General features: G+C 54.1%; 1 protein-coding gene across 2 annotated transcripts in view; it reads right to left on the minus strand.

Annotated features, from left to right (window-relative positions):
- Positions 1-5730, minus strand: part of LPP (LIM domain containing preferred translocation partner in lipoma) — a 677239-nt gene extending 671509 nt beyond the window's left edge. The window contains exon 1 of one of the 2 annotated variants that reach the window (XM_019463484.2): positions 5631-5730. The gene's annotated coding sequence lies outside the window, so the exon portion shown is untranslated. Of the gene's footprint in view, positions 1-5437; positions 5532-5630 lie in introns of those variants that run through there. The other variant, XM_019463486.2, reaches the window with a different exon arrangement.
- Positions 5731-6000: the final 270 nt, after the last annotated feature.

Genomic DNA, 6000 nt, shown 5'->3' on the forward strand with positions numbered 1-6000 from the left:
ATCATGGCACAAGGTGGGGTTTGGCCTTGAACTTAAAGGGTCATGGGTTTACAACAGGCAGAGACCACGGTCAGGCAAAGGCACAGACTGAGAAAACAGAAGAATGTTCCAGAACAATGCAACCACCTGGCTGTGGGAGGGAAAGCAAGAGAACAGCTACAATTGCACTCACCCTCAGGATGGCGCATTGAGAGACTCCCCTCTCCATTCCCAGACCCTGGTCTTCACCCTGGCAGTGGGACTGTGGCAGCCGTAGCATAGCTGGTTCTCAATCCGATCCTGGGACTCCACGGACCCAAGCTTCTGGGTCAGTAAGAGTCCCTCTCCCCCATCACTGCTCTCTTGTGGTTGCAGCGAACCAAGTCAATCCCTTTCTTCATCTAACCAGTATTTCCAAAGCATCTGCCATGTGTCAGGCACTCTTCTGGGGCTGGGAATACGGCCATTAACAAAGCAGGCATCCTTGCGATCCTCGTGAAGCTTCTTTTACAGTGGAGGGGAAACAAAGACTAGCAAGCATATAAAGCCAGGTGGTGACCAGTGCCTATATCATGTCAGTAAATGTCGTTCATTCATTTAACAAACAGGACTGAACATCTTCAAAGCACCAGAGACCAGAGGGATTTGGAGATAAGACGGCCAAAGTCTTTTTTTTTATTTTTTTTAATGTTTATTTATTTTTGAGAGAGAGACAGAGTGTGAGCAAGGGAGGGGCAGAAAGAGAGGGAGACACAGAATATGAAGCTGTCGGCACAGAGCCCGATGCAGGGCTTCAACTCACAAACTGTGAGATCATGACCTGAGCTGAAGTCGGACACCCAACCGCCTGAGCCGCCCAGGCAGCCCAGCCAGGGTCTTGCTGACTTTGTTGAGTGCCATTTCTAGGTTCTGTCTTTTCTACCTGAAAATACCTTTATCTGTGAGCCATCGAAATGCAAACGACAAACCCGAGGCAGGTGGGCCACAGGAAGAACTGAAGTTGATCTCTCAGAGTCCTGAGCCAGAAAGCCATCTTTCAGGAAGGGGTCTGCATGACCCAAGGAAGGGCAGGATCCAACAGGAGCTATTCCACTCAACTCCAGAGGACACCCAGCCTTGTTGAAGGAGCCACAGATCCAGGGCACTAACAGGAATCAAAACCCTCCCTCGCTTCCCAACTTTGCCATCTCCCCAACCGCCTCTCTCCAGGAATACAGCAAATCCTTATCGCGACAGAGGGCTGAGGAGGGAACAATGATGGGGGATGGTTTGCTGGAGAGGCTCTACTGTCTCCAGCCAGGTAGGTTTGGGGAGAGAAGACACCCAAAGGTAGAGGGAACAGTAGTATCTTACAAGAGAAGGGGCCCGGCAGCACCAATGTGGCATTGAGAAGCCTGGTCACCCACATAGCCCTTCAACTGTGATCCCACCGGGCCCCGTGAATGTGCACTGAATTCAATGCCAAGGAAAAACACTGGAAAACACCATTGATTTTCATTCTGTGGACACTGGAGAGAAGCGTAAAGAAGCTACAGCTCAGGCGAAGGTTGGACACTTAGCCATGGACTAGCAGTTGCGTGACCTTACTTGGCCAAAAACTCATTTTCTCATCTGCACAATGAGATGGATAATCATAAAGCTTCCCTTCACCAACCAATAGGAGAATTACGTAAGCAGATGAGAAGCACTCAGAAAACCGTCAAAATTATTATTATATTATTATTACTATTATTATTAAGAATGCTAAGCAGACCCACGTTTTCTAGCCTCAATCCTGCGCTTTCCCTGCTGACAAGCACGGATCCCATTAACTCTCCTGCCACCCACCCTATTCCCAGAGAGTGAGGAGGGGCGAACGCCACATCAGTGTTCTTTCTCATTTCTGTGACCCGCACGGGAATGCACCGGCCCATTCCCACCTCGCATCCAGGGAGAGTGGACCGGACTCCCACAACACACGTCCGTTCCCTCCTTCCTCGCCTCACCTCTGCTGCACACACACCTTCGAGCCCACGGATTTCCACCCAGAGAGCTGCTTCCCACCTGCAGCACAGCCTCACCCCTCCTTCTTCACCTGGGTTTCTTCCAGCAAGGCGCAGCCTTCCAACGCCACATTCCAGGAAAAGTCCCCACCAGTGCACGCCCACCCACCCACCGAGGCGCACCCTGAGCTAAGACTCCCTATTACTGACCAGGGTCAAAGTCTCAGGTTCACTCTCAGTTACTCAATGTGTCACCGTGCTTCCTGCATTACCTCCCAGATACCTAATCCCAGCGACAAGGAGGGTTCCGGAACCCCTGCCCAGGCTCGTTCTCAAGTCAATTTCCAGAGAAGCAAGTAATGTCCCTTTAGCCTGCAAGATAAATTTAAATCTACGTAGCAAATTAAATTCGAATTCACATCTCCATTTCCCACAGCCCCCTTCCCGCTGGTCATTCAAAACACAGCCTGAGGCATAAACCTTCCCTGGGACTGCAAAATGCCTCACAGCCCTGTCTCTGCCCAGAGCTTCTTCCCCAGGGCACAACTCCTGCTTAGCCCTAAAGATTCTCCTCAGACACTACTCCTTCTGTGGTTGCTTCCCTGAAGTCAACCCTCCTCAGTGCAGAGTAGCCAGAACATACCCCCTGTAACAGCAACCCCCCCTACACACACACACACACACACACACACACACACACACACACACACACACACGCTCCTCAACGGCAGGCACTGTGTGCCCTCATCTTTGTACTCCCAGCACCAACCCGTTCCTGGTTCACTGTGGAGGCTGGCTCCAGAAATTCTGTGCTTCATGCACTGCGCTTCTCCCTTCTGTGTAAAAATAGCTGTGTGCTCCATCCCTTGCTTTTACCCTGTCACCAGGCATCTTCTGTCTCGGCCAAAGACCCATCATCATGGCAGCATCCTGAGCCACAGTTCCGAAATCAAATCCAGTCTGACTCTCCCCCCTTCCCAATTAATCGGCACCAGGGTCACAGCGAAGTAAAGTCACATATTAACACACCAAGAGTCAAAGTTCAGGGCTATAATTTTGAGCATGTCTCTAATTAGCCATGTGACCTTGGGCAAAGGTTCACATGCAGATGAAAGATGTCACCAGGCCCAATTCTCCAAAGATTTTTTTGATATCCAAATGGAATGTCTAATGGGAAACTGTTTAATAAAGTGCAGAGCCCTGTACATTCATAAAGGGTGTAATGAACAAATTGTATCAAATCTAAACCATCAACTGTAAGATGTACCATTGTCAACTTAGAATGAAAAACTGCTCAGCTATGACACATCTGTGATTAAAAGAGAACCCGATTTCAGTGACATTAAAATGTAAAGTGTGTTTTAGAGTTGATGAAATAAAATTTATTTGTCTCAGTAAAACACAGAAACCTGCTACAAATTTCTCGTATTTGCCAATGGCCCGTAATAGATACTCGCAGTAAATGAACGAACACCCACTGAGAACACTCTTAGACCAAATTAGTGCCTCCCTGGCTGGAACTGGGGGGGCAAGACGCTGCCCCATGCCAGTTCCTTCCCTTCTCAATCATGTCCCAGCCTGATCAAAACCCTCAAAAGAGGACTTCAAGTCAGATCCCAACTCGCTTCATAATGAAGTCTCCTCTCCACCAACCACTACCTGGAACTGTCTACTATCCTAGAACCGTGACTTCTCCACAAGAATAGGTCACCCTAAAAAGGGTCCTCCTCATTCCCAGCATAGTAACCAGCCCAGCAACTCAGCTCCCTAGGCCTATTCCCAAAGCCAACTCTAGGCCCACCTACTGCCTGGGAGAATGCCTGACCCAAAGGGCCCAGGCCCTCAACCACTCAGACAGCTAACCCCAACTACTTATCTCTCATCTAGAGTCTACATTCCAGACTCTAAAAGCCCCGTGTTGTGGCTGGGGGACTGCCTCCCAAAGATTCAATGCAAGATCAGGCTCTTCCCTGTAATTGACTCCTGGTGCTGGCAGGCACCTGGAAGAAGGAAGGCTGGTTGGGAGTGGAGAAAACCCCGTTTGGGGTTCTGGCCCCCCAACATCCACCATTATTCAGTGTAGGCTCCAGAACTAGCACCCACCTCCTCTGGGCCTCTGTTGGTTTTCCTGCCTGTAAGAGAGTGGGAGGGTGAGGAATAGGGGTGGGGGTGGGGGCATTCAGCTACTTTCCCCCTTCTACTTAAAGTCTTCCCTAAAATGCAATTTGCTGGGAATGGTAAGCCGTTAATTAAGTCACTAACACCTTAGTGAGAATGAGTTTCTTCGGGAGGCAAACAATTTAGAAAAGGGTACTGGAAACAAAGTTAAGTGAGTCTGGTACTAGGAAAGTAGCTCAGAGAGGACCCTAAATTTTTACATTTTGTGTTGGAGGCAGGAAGGCAGCGGATCCCTGGGAAGGGAAGAGAAGGGAAGTCAGAGAGACCTTTCAGTTCCTGGAGCACAAGTCCCAAAGGCGTTGCTCTGTAGACTACTCAAGCACAATTCCAGTGCTTATCTCTTCTCATGTCCCCCACCCCACCCCCCACCCCCCCACCCCCCCCCACCCCCCCCACCCCCCCCACCCCCCCCCCCGCTCCATGCACCCCGCGCCCCCAACACAGCCACATTTACAGCTTCATCTCCTCTCTCCACAATTTATTTAGTCTTCTTGGGTCTTCATCCCTCCCCACCCGCCCATCCCGCGCAAATGGCCTTCCTGTCTCTGGCTGGCTTCAGAAAACACCCTATCCTTCAAAGCCTTGACCGAGCGCGGCCCCTCCAAAGAGAGAAATCAAACTTTATTCATGCCTTTCTCCAGGCACTCCGCACTTTATCCTGGGTCTCGTTGGGCACCTCGGGTGAATGAGCGCTCCCTGAGGGCAGGGCCTGGGCCCCATCAGCCTCTCCGACCCCACACACCCAGCCAACACAGCGCTTGGCACACAGTGAGTGCTAGAGAAATGCTTGCAGAAAAGGAACCAGGAGTAGGGAACCATCTATGTCGATTATGGCTCGGCCTCTAGTGAGTGACTCCAGGGAGGCCCTCCTTGTCTCCGGGCCTCAAATGCGCCGACTGTAAAATGGGGGGACTAGAATGACTGGGTTCCTAGGCCCTTTCCACCGTGACAACTGAGATTCCGCGAAAGCTCCAAGCGACTGGGTGTGGCCCCGCCCCCTAGACGCCCAGAAAAGCCCGGGCAGGGGGCGCTCAGGGAAGGGCTCCAACCCCGCCCAGTCCCAGGTCGACGCTTCCCGAAAACTCGGGGTCCCCCTCCCCCATGCGTGCACCCCGTGATTGCGCCGCGGCGGGCACTTCCGCACCGCGGGCCCTGCGGCCCGGGCTGGGCGCGCGCTCCGCGCCCTGCGCCCCGCGCGCCTGCCTCCCGGGAGGCGCTCGCGCCCGGGGAGGGCCGGGGGTTCCCGAGGCGCCCGCGAGCGGAGGGTGGGGGGAAGGAAGGAGGATTTGCAACAATACCTCGGGGAGGAGGCGGCCGGGGCAGCGGCGGCGGCAGCGGCGGCAGCGGCTGGAGGCGGAGGCAAAGGCGAAGGAGGAGGTGCCCGGGCACTCCCCCTCCCATTGTCCCCGGCCCCGGACAGGCCCGGCCCCGCGCCCCGCACCGCGCACCGCGCACCGCGCCCAGCGCCCGGGCGGTGCAGCCAGCCCTTACCTTGCAGCGCCCGGCTCTCCCCTCCTTGCTAATGCTACTTATCCCGGGAAAGCTCGCGCGGGGGCCGGGAGCGGACCCACAGACAAAAAGTGAAACTTCGGCAGGGCTGGAGCTGCTGCTGGTTGGTGCCTTTCCCCCTCCTTCCTCCCCACCGTCCCCACCCCCTCCCCTCGGGCTCCCGTGCGGTGCCCTGAGAGCTGGAGGCTGACGTCAGGGGCCTGAATTCCTGACTTTGCCTGCACGCATTTGTCCATGTAAGGTATGGGAAAGCGTGTGCCCGCGGGCCGCCGCGCAGCGCTCGCCAGGCGGGGGAGGGGGCGCCCGCTGGGGCCGCGGCTAGGCCAGAAGGTGGGCGCACGGAGGGCATGTT

Source organism: Panthera pardus, unplaced genomic scaffold, assembly GCF_024362965.1.
Source record: "Panthera pardus isolate Hobbes unplaced genomic scaffold, ASM2436296v1 HiC_scaffold_16, whole genome shotgun sequence".
Lineage (NCBI taxonomy): Eukaryota > Metazoa > Chordata > Mammalia > Carnivora > Felidae > Panthera > Panthera pardus.